Source organism: Ambystoma mexicanum, chromosome 3p, assembly GCF_040938575.1.
Source record: "Ambystoma mexicanum isolate Mex_15411 chromosome 3p, UKY_AmexF1_1, whole genome shotgun sequence".
NCBI lineage: Eukaryota > Metazoa > Chordata > Amphibia > Caudata > Ambystomatidae > Ambystoma > Ambystoma mexicanum.
Genome location: NC_090925.1, coordinates 940038648 through 940057505, shown reverse-complemented (window position 1 = coordinate 940057505; position 18858 = coordinate 940038648). Strand labels below are relative to the sequence as shown.

The 18858-nt window shown below is 44.6% G+C and overlaps 1 protein-coding gene across 2 annotated transcripts in view; it reads right to left on the bottom strand.

Moving 5' to 3' along the window:
* LOC138581140 (rho GTPase-activating protein 39-like) overlaps nt 1-18858 on the bottom strand; it is a 650156-nt gene that overhangs the window by 335690 nt on the left and 295608 nt on the right. The gene's annotated exons all lie outside the window — the stretch shown is intronic.

Here is an 18858-nt window from a genome sequence, read left to right as displayed (position 1 = left end):
AGGGGTGTCATGATACTGGTACACAAGAACCTGCCCTTCCATCTCGTCTCAGTGTCCCACGACACCGGCGGCAGATACGTTTATGTGACAGGTACGTTATGGGACCAATCCATAACATTAATTGCCATCTATGCACCCCCAACCTTACTAGAGCCACTTCTCTCAGACATTGCCCCCTGATCACAAACGACACTTCTAACCTCATGGTGCTGGGAGGAGAATTCAATGAAGTCATGAACGTCACCCTGGACCGCTCACATTTGCGTAATAGAAACCCTAAAATATCTACCAGGCTTGCAACTTTCACTAATGCCCTTGGCCTGTGTGATGTATGGAGAGAACTCCACCCAGACGGGAGAGAATATGCGTGTCAGACCAGGACATAACGCAGGTTTTGCGGAATACTATGCTGAACTCTATAGGGATCTCACAACGCCAATGGACACCACAGTTATGGAGGAAATCGACATCCCCACCTTAGATGAAGCACAGCAGGTGCTCCTAGAGAGGGAGATCACAGAAGATGAAGTCCTAAGTGCCATTTCCGGCCTCCAAACAGGCAAGTCCCCAGGGCCCAATGGCTTTCCGGTTGAACTATGGCAGAAGGTGGGGGCTAACATGGTTGCCCACCACCTGCTACGGATGTATCAACATGCGTGCGGAAAAGGCACTCTCCCTCCAGATCTGCAAGAAGCAACAATCAGTCATACCCAAACCTGGAAAACCCTCTGAAAGCTGCAGCTCATACAGGCCAATTTCACTCATCAACAGCAAAAGCAAAATACTAGCAAAACTACTAGCAGACCGCCTACAGAGGGTTATCCCTTTCCTGATCCACCTGGACCAATGCAGCTTCATGCCACAAAGATCAACACGCATGAACCTCCTTAGACTATTCTCAGCCCTGGAAAGAGCCGACGGCATACAAGGCCCCCTGGCCCTACTAGCAATCGATTTTGAAAAGGCCTTCGATTCGGTGAGATGGGAGGCTATTTGGGACATAATGTGCCGCATGGGCTTCGTTGAGAATTTCATGAGCTGGGTGCAACTATTATACAAACGCCCACTGGCCAGGACCAGAGTGAATGGTTGGCGATCGGACCCTTTTAGTCTAGGGATTGGTACAAGGCAAGGATGCCCTTTATCGGCCCTAATCTTTGCAATCGCAATTGAGCCACTGGCAATCCTCCTGCGACACTCTCCGACCTGGGAGGGCTTCCGTTGGTCTAATACATGGGAAGATAGGGTATCGCTCTACACTGGTGACCTGCTTATTTATCTAAAAGATCCAGACAATTCCTGCCCCAAAATCATGCAACTGCTGGAACAATACGGGGCATTCAGTGGCCTGTGTGTGAACTGGGCCAAGACCATTTTATTTCCAATAATAGGTGTCTCAGTGGCAAACCTATCGACCGGCCCCTATCAGATTGCAGTAGACCAGTTTCAATATCTGGGGATACACACCTCGAAACAACTCGATGACTACACAGTTTTGAATCTTTCCCCCCTGGTTACAAGATTTGCAGGACACTCTTCACTGGATCTCCTTGCCGCTGACGCTGTTGGGCAGAGCCGCCCTGTACAAGATGATCACCCTCCCCAAATTTTTGTACATACTGCAAAATGCTCCACTATATATCCCATACCGAGAATTTCACAAACTAGACTGCACCCTCCGGAAGCTGATATGGGGAGGTGGACACACGCGGATTGGCCCATTCTACTCTCCAGAGGTCCGTCTGGGAGGGGGGGGGGGGGGGATTGGGCTGCCCAGACTGCAATCATACTACTGGGCCAGTCAGATGTCAGTGGTGAACAATATGCTTCATGGGGACACAAATCTGCCACACATTAAAGGGATTACTTCCATCAGTGCAACAACCCCGATAGAGCACCTCTACGGGGGTCTCAGCCGTACCCAAAAAGAAGACCTGACAACGCATATTGTGAGAATCTGGAAGGAAATACATCGATTTCTGTGTTGGGAAGGGAAACTGACATTGGCCCAACCCCTATGGAACAACCGCTACCTTCCCGAAATGCAAAAACTGCCTAGATGGCCCGAATGGGTCCAGCGAGGAATCACCAGAATCGGAGATGTGGTAAGGGAGGACAATCTGGCATCTTTCACGACAATACAGGCAGGAGTTTTTCCTCCCTGCCACAGAAAGGTACCACTACATTCAACTGAAACACACCTAGGGCACCCTCCAACAGGACATACGAGACATGCCAGAAAGCTCCCCTCTTGAGCGGAACATAGTGACTGACCGAGTGGAACGGAAAGTCACCTCGACAATGTACAACGTGATAACTTCCTTTGCAACACCAGAACTAACGAGCCTGAAAACCAAATGGGAACAAGATGTTGGACCGCTTCAACCAGAAGATTGGGTGGAGGCCCTGATGTACCCACGCGAGGTAGCCATCTCCTCAAGACTCAGACTGGTCCAATTGAAAATCCTCCACCGCACCTACTCTCCGAGAGTGGCCCTCTTCCGCTGGGGCAGATCGTCCGACACGCGTTGCCTTCGCTGCAAGCAGGAGGAGGGCACCTTCTTCCACATCATATGGGAATGCAGCAACATTCAGCAGCTCTGGCGGAGATCCTGCGATAAACTGTCCGGCGTCATAGGTAAGATGATACAAAGGTGCCCGAAACAACTGCTTCTAGGGATCTCCGGTGAAACTGACCTCTCCCGCTATGAGAAATTGCTCTGGTCGACTGTAACAGCGATAGTTAGGCGGAACATTGTGCAACTGTGGGGCTCCGAACGAACTCCTAGCTACGATCAATGGGTCACGGATGTGGACATTTGCGCTGCAACGGAACACCGGGTGTACAAGGCGAGAGGCTGCCCGCAAAAGGCGAACAAGATATGGAATCGGTGGGAGGAGGCCGACTAACTACCAGAAGCGTCGCCACAGAGACGGGGACGGGGTGAGGCCCTGTAACACAGGGCAGACTGAGCCTGATATGTAAGACTACATTGTATGTTTTTCCGAATGCTGATTGACGGTCCGTTGGACTGGGGTCCCTGATGCTGAGTTCTAAGAAGGTTTTTTTTGGTTTTGTCTCTCGCCCTCCCCCCACTCTGCCTCCCCCCTCCCCTCCCTGGACATGTTGATTTGAGTGATGTCCCACTTTCCCCCCCCTGTAATGAAGAGAGATGTTTGTAATATGTGTGTTCATTTCTTTAAAAAACAATAAAAATGTTTTGATTAAAAAAAAGTTAATTGTAGCTACCTACTGACATGTGTTAGGGCTGGGTAGCATAGTTGTGTACATCACCTTGATTTTTATTTGTGGTTGAAGGTAACCACTGTCCTGGCACAGAGTGTGCATGTGAGAAAGCCAACACGTGTTCTCGACCCGAGTCTCACTGCAGATTCGCAGCACAATATTTTGCTGCACAATTTTTCGTCAATGGCTATTCAGCCAATCCTGTTCAAGAACTGGCACTACTACAGCCCGAAGGCCGCAGATATCCTTAAAAGAGGGATCACCAACCACTCCTTCCCTGCCTTGACAAAGACTCAGGTCGAAACACGTGTTGGCTATCTCACATGCACCTAGCACACTATATGCCAAGACAATGGTTACCTTCAACCATAAATAAAAATCAAGGTGTTGTACACAACTATTGTGTCCTTGACGTCGTTCTACTAGCAACAGCAACCATGGTCGTTAACATTTTGCAGCGCCTCTACTAACCAGGTTTGCTTACCCACCAGCATACTATTGCAATAGGCATCAGAGCGTCTCTTGCACATGTTGTAGTTCTAACTGAGGCTCACCTACTTTTAAGTGGAGCCATCTGGCCTTGCATGCCTCAGTCTACACTCTCGACAGACTTTCCTCGCTGTTTCTGTACATGCTCCTCTGATACCATTCCACATGATCGTCCCTCCTTCCCCGAGTTCCATCCTTTCTGATCTTGTCTTCACATTCACCCAGCCTTCAACCAGGCTGGCCTGCTAGATCGTCTCTTGATATGTCCACCTTCTTTTGACAACCTATTCCAATCACCTCCTCCTGGTTCTCTATTCTTCTCTTCAAATCTAATGTTCTATTTATGGTGTCGCCTAACCACCTCCTCAACTCTACCCTCCTTTCATCCCGGTCTTCATTATGTTCCTTAACTCTAATCTCCTCCTTTAGATGTTCTTTCTCCTCTTCTCCTCTCCAACGCCTTCTCCCATGCACCAAGTGTGATGTCCCTCTATCCAGCTCGCTCCAAACTCCTGCCACTACAACCAACTCCAAATGCCCAATCCACTACTTTGAGCAGGCCTTTTGTATCAAGCTGAGTCCTTCCTTTGTGCAGATCATGAAAGAAGGCTGCACAGCAGTAGGAACCAATTAGTGGTGGTTGTGGAATGGCTGTACGTCATAGGTTTATACGATTCAGGTGTTTCTACTTACGGTGTATGTTGTGTTGCTGTTGTGCAAACAGAAGTTTTACAAGACTGGTTAATTATCATGGACGGCAACAAGGCACCAGTATGAGTATGCGTGCAAGCATTAGATGCTAGGATTGAAGCTGCTTATTCCACGGCACTCGTAGGGACTGTGGTGAGCTCCCAGATCATACTGCAGCCACTGCAGTTCCCGTAAGGGGCTTGAAAACAATTTGGAAATGATGACACTTAGGTAACAGTGTCCACCACAGGCTTTAAGCAGGAGTACATGTTCTTACGCAATCATGCACACCTTTTAAAGGATCAGTGTTGATTGTGGGTCTCATGGGGCCATCAGCCTGCCCGAAGTGGTGAATTAGTAAGTGTTTAATGGTTGTGAACAGTGACCAGGGAGTGGTCAGACAATGTGCAGTCAAGCGGAAAACAGTGGCCTTAAATATGTTTGAGAGTTTGCAGTCAACCAATGGAATGACCGGACTTTGGATGCAAAAGATTGAAATAAGAGCTCTACATCCTTAGCCTGCTTCTAAGCATTTAAAGTTATGGAACAGAGTCGCAGGGAGATGGATTCATTTGCCCAGTGGTCCACCTCTGCTGAAAAGTGCAGTCACCTGGAAATATCCCCCAGAAGAGGTCAGGCGTGGATTTGCAGTTTATTCTAACTCAATGTGATGATAAAAGCCCATAAAATGAAGCTCGGTTTCCGAGCAACTGGAACAGATTAGCATTCACAAGGGCTGACGCACCTCATTTTATATTGAAGATTTTAAAGGTGTAGGTCCAATTCTTGATCGTTTCTTAGAACTTCCCTTTAGCGTTCCTGTCCACCCTCTGTCACCGCCCACTCCAAGAGGTGGCAGGGCCTTCATACGCCAGGAAAAGCAGGTACCCCTCATCTGGGAAAACACACTACTCCAGGTGGCTAAATTCTCACCCTCAAGTCGATCATTCCTTTTTAGATCTGATAGATTAGGGCTTTAGCGCTCAACTGTTCAAATGATTTGTCAATAAAGCTATTTGACCTAGAAAAACCTTGCCTTGCCAGCTGTCCTATTTCATCGGTGTAAACGGGGCTAACTCCTTGTAAGTGGTTCTGCTTATTTGCCAAAGAAGAATGAATTTGTTTACATGCAGCTTTTGAAAGAGAACAATACGAGTCCCGAGTTGCTATGGGGCGGACAGTGTGTGTATGAAATCATTTTTTTCGGAAAGGTTGCAAAACATTTGTGTTTAAAGAATTTGCTGGAAATGTTACATATTGTGATAACCAGATAATGGTGGTTAAAAAGGAATCGGACCCAAATATCTCTGCCTGCTGCTACAACATACTATGCTATATTCTTTTTTTTATTTTATTTGTGTTTTTAGTATACATCACACCATTCACAAACATTTTTATCAATTACATTACCATGTATAAAAACACATTAATTCATAAGTACAAATTTAAGAACCTCGAAAATAAAAGATTACAACAAAACACTCAATAAATATTACATTTAAAATCAAAATTACCTCTTCTACATCTTGATCCAATAATTTCAAATTTTCTTTACAAACCTTACTAATGCTAATATTATAAAAACTTGTGTTCCATTCATATGTTTTCCCATAAAGCTTGAGATACAACACCTGAAAACGGACCTAAAATCTTTATCCTAAACCACATTATCACAGGACATTCAATAACCACATGATACTAGGTTTCGGTACGCTGATCCTTACACAATCTACAAGATCTTGATTTGCATGGAATTTTCCATTTGGAACCGATGGCCTCCAAAGTAGGGAGACAGTGAAGGCGAAATCTCATGTATCAGATTCTGTACAAATGGGAAGGAAACTTCTGTAAATAAGGTCTAATTTCACTTAAAGTTACATATCACACAGACTTTACTGTGTACAATTTCAGTCTTTGCAGATCATCCACATCCATTATTTTGTCCCAGTTACGAAGATTTTGTTTTATGTCCCTGTAAGAGTCATTGTCATTGAGATCAACCATTTGCATGAACCCGGCACAGCTTTTTCTAAATTCTCATAAATACCTATCAAAATCACCGTTCATGGTCTCTCCTAACACAAGGCATGATTAGTTTTCCAAATAAAGTTTTCTTGAATAGCAGAAAACCCATGTGATTAGCAATGTTGTACTCATATTTTTAATGCCACCAGAAGTTATTTGTACCCAAGATGTAAAATGAGCAATACAGCAGTTTTGTGCACCGCTGAAATAAGGAATTAGTGATACAGGTCATGCCTTGCAAATTCTCTAAAATTCCACTTGACCTGCAAGTCGAGTAACTTAGTTTACCCACTTGACCTACAAGAAATGCACAGTCAAACTTGTATTTGACATTTACTGCAAACAAAGATTTTTTTTTTTTATTATTAAGCATCAAACATCCCCTGCAATGGTCCTTGCCCTTTATAAAATCTACTCAGCGATCTGAGTGGGTGAAAAGACATTGCCACCCCTAGAGGAGTGTTTGTAAAATGTAAAAGGTTAGCTGCATGAATGGGCACAAAAAATAAAAATAAACTAGCTATGATAAAAAAGGATCTAAAAACAGTGTGGCAAGCTTTCTCCCGCAGGAGCGACTATATAAAGCTATCATAATCATGGAGTAAAAGTGAGCTCTGGAGGCTACCTTCAGTGTGTGGTATTGCAGCGGATCTGTAGATGTATAGACTGAATGGAACTATTAATCACTACTGTGCATAAACATATAGTTAGCTTTGTGTATTCATTATGCAAGAGGAAAGAAAGTAAGAGACTAAGCAGAGAGGATGGTGTATCAGAACTGGGCAAACTAGGTGGAATAGTGTAGTTTGCGGCCATCTCACTTTCAGGATAGCTGGTATAAAGCAACAGGGTGATGAGATAGAATGTCAGAGTATGGGATCCGCTCATGGTTTGAGCACCAGAGGCGCAGGTGTATGCAACCAGCAAGTCACAGAACTAGGTTTGCCATCAACAGCTTCTGACTGTGTGATCATGTACATTTTCAAACGTGTTCACTTGTCAACATGACACATCTTCCCCAACAAAATGAAATCTAGTTAACACTGAGATTTAGATACACTAACCTAAACTTTACTGTAAAACATGGACACAATGCAGTGTTTGACATCAGCAATACTGCAATTATGCGTTATGTAACAACTTACATTTTTAGGAATGGACTTGCCAGACTATCTTTTAAATTAAAAAAAACCATGATGGTCTTTGTGAGGCAGAGTTATCTTAATAGAAGTATCATCCCAATTACTTCTAATTTGCAAATTATTTGAAAAAGTAAAAGCATTTTTATCTAGCACTTCCACACAGGCCTTTTGCACTTAAGAGTGGAGATGATTACTGCTGCACTCTCTCTCCATCAGCCCCTTTGAACTTGCAGTGAGCCGAGAAAAGAGGGTGGAGAGAAGCCCGGAGGTCAAGAAAGGAATGCAGGGTGAGCTGTGTTTTCACTGAATGGGGTAACTAATAGCTAGCTTAGTATCAAACCTACAGAATTGCATAGCAAATTGCTATGCAACACTGCTTATTTTATACCTTTTAACATACCAGCTAAACTAGAATCATCAATATTATTAAGCTTCTTATACAACAAAATACATGTATTAATGTGCAAAGTCCCCCAGGATTGCATGCTCATCCAACTGTATGACACTTATAGGAACCGATTTAGGTATGTTGGGGAATTCTCCCCAGATACAAGCTTCTGTTAATGTATAGATCCAACCCCTGTCATCAAAATGAACTCTTCACCTCTACAATCCAACTATCAAAGGACTAACCCCCCCTGCACCCTTCCCACCTCCCATCTCAATGCATCCCTGCACCGAGCGCATAAAGTCACAAAACGCATAGCAAGCTCACAACCACACACAGGTCAAGGTACTTCCGGTCTGCGTTCATGTTACGCTCACCTGGACCCCACAGGGGTGTCGATCGGACCCGGACTGCTGCGGTCTCCTTCAACGTGATGCGTAGTGCAGAGATGACTGTCTGGACTGGCCTGCCTAGTCTTGTCTGCTGGACCCAAAGAAGTATGTTCCTGCAAGTGGAGTCAGGGATTAACCACCTGCGGGTTTTAGTGATGGCCTCCCAACTGTTCTCGCTCTCCCCCACTAATCACCTCCGATATCCCCTTAGTAACCTCACCTTATGTTCGTAAAAGATGAGCTCTCCATCCTGCTTGTCTTGCAGGGGCGCGTAGATACCAGTTACTTCACTGGTTTGAAGGCGTTGGGAGAGTTCAGGTAAGTATTGACTCTAAAGTCCCTGGCGGGATTGGGATTGGTAAGTATCAAGTTCAAAGAGTTCAATGTGCCCGATGTTCACTCTTGTCCCCTTCCTACCTTAAATTGCAACTGAGTTTGTGAGAAGAAGTTCTCGTAGCTGCTGCTGGCGTTCAGGTAAGAGTCTGTGTTACCCAACGCTGTCCGGTAACTATTGCATGCGTTAACGTGTTGTTTTTCTCCCTCTTTACAGATGCGGCATATGAAAATGTGGAGAGTTATGGAATAATACAGCCAGTGGTAAGTCTATGGTGGTAAGAGGTTGTTGTATTTGTTGATTCCCTTGGCTCACCTTGTTTTTTCTTGTGTTCCCTAGGTGCCGGATTACGGCGAAGAGATGATGGAGACAGTGCCGGATCGAAAGATGCTGTGAGAACTGGGGAGTATGGCGCCGTGCTGGAGCAGGCGAAGCGACGCGTGCAGGACTGATGTACTTTCCAGGTCCGGAGATGAAATGGTTCCGGAATTAGGTGAGGAATTTGAAATAAGTTTGTTTTCTAATCTTGTCCTTTTCTTCTTCTTTATTCTAGGAGCTCCGGATTCGAGGCAGGCGTGGCAGAAAACTGGATGCTGGCTGCAGGCACACAGGCGTGGCAGAAGACTGGAAGCTGGCTGCAGGCACGGTCAGCGTCACGCTGCTGGATGCAGAATAACACGAAGCATGTGCTGCTGTTCGGGTGTGGTTTAAATAGCCTCCAAAGTAGTTCCAGGTAAGAAGTTCCCTAGAGCCACGCCCGAGTAAAAAATAGTCCCTGTAACAAAATAGTCCCATCCAGGCCTCAATGTAGGGTTGGATTCTTTTGCAGCATGGTCTGCATCAGGTAAGTAAAGTCTATGAGCCTGGCGCCTAAGGCGCCAGGACTGAACCCAGACAGCCCCTAGCCGTGGCTGCTGAGGTTTAAACAAATGTCTGGATGCCTGCTCCCGGAGATGAGGGCCTTGGTCCTGATTCCCGGGGGTAGGCATCATGACAGCTCAACAACACAAACTGCAATCTTGCATTTTCTCTTTCCCCGATTTACACAATCAACCCACTCTTTCAGATGCACTAGAACGTTCAGAGACTTGCAAATAGCCGGAATGTGTGGTACAAATGCAGTTAACATAATACTCTACAATGTGTTTTGCACAGGTATCAACAATAACAAGGCAACTTCCTATTCCCGTTTTGTCCACAGACAGCCTCTAACAATATTATTTGCAAATGAACACCTGAACAATCCATGTGACCCAAACACATCTGCTCCCATGCTTAAGGCTGTTTTCTATTAACACAAAGCTAGGCCTCTTGGATTTGTCAATCCTTGCCCTCTTCATCTAGTTTACTCCCACTAAGAGCCTCTGTGACATGCCTCTAAAGGAAGAGCTTTCTCCAAGAGATGTTATGAACGAGATGGCCATTTATCTTGTGATAATCTTATCACTTGTTGCATTGCCCTGGGTGACCTGCCTTTGCGGCACTAAATCATATCCCCGCCCCTGAGCCTGACAACACTAGACGCGTACCGCCCTTTTCACAACGCCAAAGCACGCCTCGTGTCAACATTCTCTGCGCTTCAGCTAATGACGTGTCACCATGGAAATGGCAGGACGCCCCTTTCCTCAATAAGTATAAACAGACTGTTTCACAACACAGAACAGCAGATTTTCTATTCCATTCCTCTCACTGTATTTCTTTGAGTATTCTGTGACTCGTTTCTGTGCTCTGGTCAGCTACCTTTGTTGCTTGTAGCCCGTGTGAACAGATGCCAGTACCATCGCTATAAATTATTTTCGTTTGTTTACCACACAATGGCAACAATAATGCCCTACCAGTACGAACCCGAGTATTCCGAGGAGGATTTACTGAAAAGAGAAAAGATGGGGCTTCGGACGACAGTTGGGAGGACGATTCAACACATGAAGAGCCTGGGCCTAGTCGCATGGATGGTGTTTCCACCTGATGTACCTGCAATCAGTGCGCGCTAATGCCAACCGAGGAGGAGAACTGCTGCTGCCGAGAAAACTCTGGATGCTTGTCCTACACATCGCAAGGCGAGCCACGGCCGCACTGCGTTACCGAGCTACCAGACTTCAGGGCAGCCTGCCTCACATGGTCTGTGTTGAAGATTTTGATGGTGCTTATGCATGAACTTCGCGCAACAGTTGGCCCTCGTAATCCAAGTAACTAGTAAGTATACTATGGTTGTGATGTCAGTTAAGCCACTACTATTTCATGGTTGTCTCCTATATTCTCGTAACTTCAAAATATCATTGTCATATCAATTTAGTCTTGCAATTCTCTACTAATAGTCGTATAAAAGTCATTCAATATTGTGCAGTGTCTAGTTAGCATTTGTTCTGTCAAAAATGCCATTGGATACAAGAATTGTCATTAACAACTAAGGTTTAATACACTTACATGGTGGCTTCATGGGAGGCTTGGACACCGCATTCGACGAGTAATACCCGCCTGTGTCGTTGGTGCCATTAGAGAAACTTTCCCCAGTGACAGCGGTCAGTACAGGGGATTTTCCCTCGCTGTGCTGCAACCAGACCTTTACAATCTTTATTAGTTTTGTGCCATCAAAATAATAAACAAAATAAAACAACTTATTTTTTTATCAATGGTTGTTTCAGTTGTCTGCATGCCCCCAGGCCCATCCATCCCCCCCTCCACTATCAAAGGGAGTTCGCACCAGAGGATGTGCGCTGCCAAGGGGTGCTGTCAGGGGCGCGAATGGCCAAGGTGCCAAAGACCATGTACACTTCAAAGCTATCTTTTGCGCAGGGGTCATTGTTCACATGGCCTCCTCAGACCCTCTGTCTCCAGGCAGGCTCCCCTTGAAGCAGGCTGCGCCCCTGCAATCCACATAATACCACGACATACACGTCATTCATTCACAAACACACCCCTTTTTGTAATTCTTTATAAACCACTTGATATTTATCATGAGAACATCTTTGAGCACTGCAAGTCAACTCGTGAACGTGCTACCTGAGAACCCCGGTGACCGATGCTAATCTGCTCGTCGTCGTGGTATCTGTGAACTTCTGTGACCGCTTAGAGTCAACTCGTCAATATGCTACCTGTGAACATCTCCCTGTTCTCCTGCCACTAACTACTCTGCTTGCTGAATCTAACTGTTTTTTTCAAGGTAAGGGCATGTATCCTAATCATATCTCCTTCATTTGTAAATTTATATATATTTCAAAGTAACGTACTCAGTAGTGCTATGTTCATTGGTCTCATTGCTATTGACTTGAGTTTCATTTGTTTTGTTATCGATATATCAATTTTCATCAGTGTCAATTGGCATCGAATTGCATCCTTCGCGGACCGTGTCTATAATATAAGCATGTTTACTTTTCATGCACGATAGTACAATCAAGGGACGAGTAACATGTTCTGATTTTCGTCACATCAATGAATTGTTTGTGAAAGTTAACCTATAATACAGCCGGCCACGCTGCACTGGTTTTGCTGTGGTGCCCAAAAGAAAGCTTGCATTGAACAATGTATGGTCTAATTCCTTCTTTCTCACATTTTTATACAAAATAAATTTTGAATAATGTTGACCTTTATTTTGCAGAATTTACAACAATGCCTGCATGTTCGATTTTCGGTTGCCCTTCGAAGACCCAAGACAAATCTGAAGGCACTACAATGCATGTATTCCCCAAGACTGTAGATCGAATAAGAGAATGGGTCAGATATTGCGGATATCCACCGGCAGAGCTTAAAAGTAGAGTCAAAAAAGTCTTGGAGGACAAGAGGGGTGATTGATACCGCATCTGCAGCCTGCACTTTACCCCAAATATGTACGACACATCCTTGTACACAAAGTGAGAACGACTCGAAAATTGCTCCTAAACGCTATTCCAACTTTATTCGTTCACATGGGTGAATCACGCTTCTGGATTTAGCTCTAGGCCTTGTGGTAGTGTGCAGGTAACCAAATGGATGAATTGGTATTTTAGGTGTAAATGTCACTTATAATACTTTCGATATTTATATGATTGTATAGCTTTTTAAATAATGACAATTTTGCTAAACATCAGTCCTTGTTTTTAGAATCCTCATTGAAAATTGATTTATGGACACAGGTAACTATGCTATATTATGCATTTACATAAGCATACTTTTCTCGTATTCAGTCTCCTTACACGCCATTTTTTTAATATTAGCATTTCTAAATCAAATAATACTTTCCCTTTACAACTCCATGACTATCCACCGAAAATGAAGCAACAAGATTCAACATCCATGTCTTGCCTGGAGTCATCAACCACTTCGAGCGTGTATCAGGTAATCTTACTTAGCTATTCTGTTCCAGACTTGTTTTATGCATGGAATTTGAGATAATCTAATCATATTTACGTATCATGTAATTCGTTTACCGAATGTTTCATTCGTGGTTTGCTATTAATATGTACCTTTGTCGTCTTTCCAAAGTGTGTGCTCAATTTCCAATATTTTCATCCTTATTAATGCAAGTACTGTGCGTCAGGGAGATGCTGGAGCATCCTCTTCAATTACAACATCCCTTGTGGTTGATGCAGATGTATGGGTTTTGACAGTTCCATCGATTGAGATAATCTGATCATATTTAGATATTGTGTAATTCTTTTACACAATGTTTCATTTGTGGTTTGCTATTAGGGGTGTCACGGTATTAGTTTTATGACGGTACGATCACCTTCTTGCCAAATGACGGTATATCATGGTTATCGCGGTATAGCAGGTGGAGTTAACTAATATTAACAAATATTTTCTAAAAGGTCATAAATTGACAGATTTATCACCACAAACAAAACCAGGCACCCAGGGCCAGAATTGGGCTTTTCAACATACTTTCCACGGAAATGCCTTGCTTCCACCAAACACACGTGTGGAGAGGAGGAGAGGGGGGGAGCCCTGCTGCGACTGGCAAAGCAAACTGAATAGCTTTTCTTAAGTGGTCATTTAGGCTTTATGCTCTCCCACTGGCTACTGGTGAAGATGAACACACACACACACACGCGCGCACTCTCTTTACGTTACAGCCTTTAGTTTACTTGCGGGCCAAAAGGTGTTCAGTAATCACGGACGTGTTACCCTTTGGTATGGCAGCAGGGAATACCCACAGAGATGAGTGAATTTTTCAGTGTGACTTATTATATGTAAATTCAATGATAGAACCTGAGAAATACCCCATTGCCATATGTTTAGAGAACATTATCCATTATAAATATATAAACCCCAAAGCCGCCAACCCAAAGTAGACCCTTTTCCTTCTTGGCACTGAATCTATTCTTCCTATTGCTAACATATTGATTTTGTGTCAGGCACGTGTGGTTTATGGAATGGCATTAAAAACTGCTCCAACTGAAACTACTTGGCAGATCGAGAGCAAAGAAAAAAAGTTCAATTTTTATTGAATATGTCAGACGCTGAATGTTCTCGAAACATTTAATGTGAAATAAAGTTACTTTACCAATTGTACAGTCTTGCTGTTTCCTTTTAAAGTACAGTTTCATATTCCGAATTGTGACGCGGTGTGTTGTGAGAAGATGTGTGTTTTCCGGGTTCTGCGTCAAGTCGCGTAGGTGACGACTGGGCGTGTTTGGCTACGCTGCCCAGGAACGTCACAGAGAGAAGCAGAGAATATCAATGATTTGGTGATGTCAGGCTCAGGGACGGGGGATATGATTTAGTGCTGCAAAGGCAGGTCACCCAGGGCGATGCGGCAAGTGATAAGATTATCATAAAATGGCCGCACCCTGCTGCCTGATTGCGCTTGTGTTCAAAAGACGAAAACTTTGGTAAGGTGCATAGGAAATATTTGTACGATCGATCGACTTATGGTTAAAAACACATGGCCGAACCGTAGGGACAATAATATTTCTGACCGCACCATTCCTTTAACATTGAAATTAAACTAAATGTTGGAGGATGCCAGAGACAGCGTCTTTCAAAGCATTCCTACTCAAATATGTGGCACAGGAAGTCCCACCTCCCTGATCATGGCAGGCCTGGTGCGGCCGCTTTCAGAGCATTCTTGATCAAGTAAACAGCACTGGAGGGCTCGCCCACAGCATCATAGCAGGACTGATGCAGTCATTTTCAGAGCAACCTCGCTCAAATATATGACACCGGGTGTTCCGCGTCCATATGGGCGTAATTTAAGGGGTGGGGTCAAGGGGGTTTGCCCCCAACTTTTGTGGCACACCATTATGTCTCACTCATTTGACAGGAGCTGCTTTCATTTAGATGTCATGCCCCCACACAACATTTTCAGCAAAGCTATTCCACTGCGCCTCCAAGCTGTCACTTTCCGAGCATTCATGCTCAAATACATGACACAGGACGTCCATGGTGGGCCCAATTGCAGCCTATGAGTGAATTCCTGTTTTGACTAATCACAAGTCCCATCTTTAGTAATGGGGGTCGCCCAAACGGTCAGTGGCTGGGAGGCACCGAAAATTAAGAACGCTGGAAGATGTAGGGTTGCACTTTAAACCGAATAGGGGAGATCGGACTCAATGAATGGCTTACTTGGGGGTAGAAGAATCTTTACTTCTGTGTAAGCTGTGTACCAATTCTGACGTCCCCACTGAATTGACCCATGTTCTATTTATGCTATCAGACCCAGCACTTTTGCTGTTGTAAGATGTCAACAACCGGCGGGTGGTGATACTCGCGCACACCCAAGGAGACGTATTTTGCAGCCTTAAGGAATGTCAGTACCAGAGTCTGTTTTCAAGACTCGCCATTTCCGCCAATTGTGCGGCTGTTAATTGCATTTTTTCTCACAATGTACTCTGTCCAGTGGTGGTGGAGGCGGCGGAGATTTGACCAAGACACTCCATGCTATTTTTGGAACACACCCTGGAAAGTACGGATATCTTAAAAAAGGAGCCAGGCGGCCTACTGTGATACAGGTCGGAGGTCAGAAGGGTGTGGGTCTTGCATGCCTGAGTGAAGTGACATTCACTTGTCACCAGCAACTCACCCTTTCTAAGAAATTGTGAGTGACTGCAAAGCAACTTTTCTGTGTTTTATTTATATGCCAGGGCCTTTTAATGTTCGTTAAAGTTGGTGGAAGGTAATCTTTGTAGTTTGTATAAGACCCTTAAATGGGAAAAGGCAGCCAAGAACATTTTGGCAGGAGCTGCCGCCTCCCACGATCACCTCATAGCCTTTCTTTTGAGGGAGAGGTGGGGGAAGAAGTATTGGCAAACTATAATTGTATTTAAAAAAAGCTCTGTAACTTGTCAAGAGCCTGGCTCAAACCGGTCTGAACCCAACCCAGTCCTGCTTGGAGCCCAGACTACATCAAAGAACAAACGTGCAGGCAGCCAGGACCGAAGCACTTAAAAAGCAAAAATGATAGCAATTAGGCAAATTAGGTAATTAATACGCCTAGGTCAGATTGGTCTTGAAAAGTTGCTCTAATCCAACTAATTTATGTTCTACTAATGGACCGCTGCATGCGTGAGGGTATACGAGGTTAAGCCCCAACCTCAAACCAAATACACTGTCATAATAGAATACACCAATCAAACTCACCTTGTCCCATATGTTCAATGTTTATTGTACCAGACTAATTATGCCTTAGCCGACACATGAAGTCTTGCCCTCAAAGAAATATTTATGCCTTAGCCGACACGTGTTTCGACCCTTCCTGTGTCCTCCTCATCGCTACACAATAGCAGGCAAATCTAATACACATGACATCTAAACAGAGTTCGCAAAACATTTTTCGATCAATCTCTAAGCTTATAATCATTAATGAACCCAATTGCATGCGTCGGGTTTTGGGAGTCACTGCATCCTGGCTTATATATGCGAAATCAGTTTGTGCGAGTCAAATACTGATAATTATATAAAGTGTTCATGCGCTTTCCTCAAAAGAATTCTTGTTCTAATTATGCTCAATGTATAATATTGGGATGCTTAGCATGCTTGTCGGTTAAGGCATAAATATGATTTCTGAAAAAAAATGTCCGAGGCTAAGACTTCATGTGTCCGCTAAGGCATAATTATTCTAGTACAATAAAAATTGAATGATTATATGGGACAAGCGCAGTTTTATTTCTGTATTCTATAATAACATTGAAAAAACAGGCTTACCCCGTAAAGAGTAGTCCAAAACCTACAGAAAGCTGAGCCATTAAAACCCCAGGCGCAAGCCCACAAAATACATCCGAAGTCCATAAAACAAATTGACAATCCCCACAAAAAAGGTGGCCAAACCCAGCAAGAAGCACGGTCCAAGCTGGAAAGAAGTACAGCCAAAGGATACATGGCCCAACCCCATTAAGGGACTTGCTCAAATCTTCCAATTGTTTGAGGGAAATCCACTAGGTGCACACACTAGCCTGCCAGACGCTTGTACCAGCTTGCCTGGAAGATGGCCCAGCCTGCCAGATGAGTCACAGACCAGCCTGCATTGCTACTAGCCTGCCCATGGCTTCAATCAGCCCAGTAGTCAGTCTAAGCTCTCCAGCACACAAGAACATACCTGAAACTCACCAAGATCCTGGACCAAATCTGCCAGGATCCAACCACAGTCTATCAGGAGCATGGTCTAAAATGGCTATGGCGCACGACTGCCTGTACAAGCACAGCAAACACCAGCCAGGAGCCTGACACAGCCAACAGCCCATTCCCTCTTACAAAGCATTCCAGTTGCCTGATGCAGTATATCAGAAGTCTCCCTTCTAATGTGAGCAGTTTATTAAATATTGTAGGCTTTGGAAGCAGTTTTTGAAATATGTTCTCTGAAACCGAACACTACGAACATGTCTTGCTTTAGAAACCCCGAGTTTGCAATTACAGTGAATGCCTATGTATGGATTCAGCTGCCCACTTACAGAACGCGCTTTAGCATGTTATATATCCGATAGCAGACAGAGATAATGAGAGGACAGGTGGTTCACATGGAAGATTGCGCGACCATGTGAAGATATCTGCAGCTATAATAAAGACCTGCATCTCAGAGAATAAAACAAAATTCTGTTCCGCTGTTTCATTTTGCCTTCAAGTTATTTTCTGAACACAGGCTTTTCCCACAATAACCTACCAGGAGCTTGTGGCTCGACCTGCCCGTATCCTGCCACATCCCACCATGAGACCACCAAGCATACCAGGAGCTTACCACGGAACACAAGACCTTTAGACAGCAACTATCACCTCCCAGAAAAAGTTCTTAAACAAGTTTGAAGCAAAGCCGCACAAGGAAGAAATAAAGTCTGGGGCTCCCACCTAACATATATATAGAGAAGGCATTGATCAGAGTTCACTCTCCAGGTGACCTCAGAAACCATGTTATGTTATTTGTCTATTAAACGGTATAAATCACCACTGTAGTGGTTTTACAAAGCACCAAGCCATGTTCAAGTAGAGGTTTAAGTGGCAATTCCAGCTCCCAACGGAACATCGAGTTGGTCCTGCAAGTATTTGCCCATGAAGACACCTTCATGAAAAGATTAAGTAAAATGCCTCTCCCCTGGATGGCAGTTGGTTGCAATTTGAAGTGGGCCTTGCAGGCTCCTCAGCACCCCTCTCCACGCCTTGCTCCAGCCCCTGTTCACTTCCTGGTTTAGCAATCCACTCGCCTCCCATCCAGCCCACCATCACTGTGAGACTAGAGAGCCTGTGGTGTAGCCCCCAGAGTTAATTTACCAATGTTTAAGTTGGGTCAAGCGTCCTCATGCTGCCTCCGACCCCTCACATCCATTTTGGTATTATTTATTTTTAATTTGGCGCTCCTCTGCACTTCTCTCCCCCTTCCAGCTCCAGACCCTGACAGCTTCCTGGTTTGGCCATTCACCTGCCTCCCCCATCCCGCCCACTGCCGCCCGATTGGCACGAGTGACCCTTTTAAGACAACCACTCTGGGCAGCCTCTGGCTGGGCAGCCACCTGCTAACGGCTTCAAGGTAAAGGGCAGCACCCAGCTAAGCAGCTCCACTTCCTGTTTGCCCGTGTTCGCCTGGAAAGGCTGATGCAGACAACCTACAGCAACTGATAAGGTAAGTATGATCTGTGCAGGGAGTACAGCCATTGTTGTACTCCTGCCACTCTTATTAACTATTATAGTATAGCTTAATTGTGTATGGTAGGCATATCTTGCTTTTAGCCCATTTGTGTTAGCAGCCATAA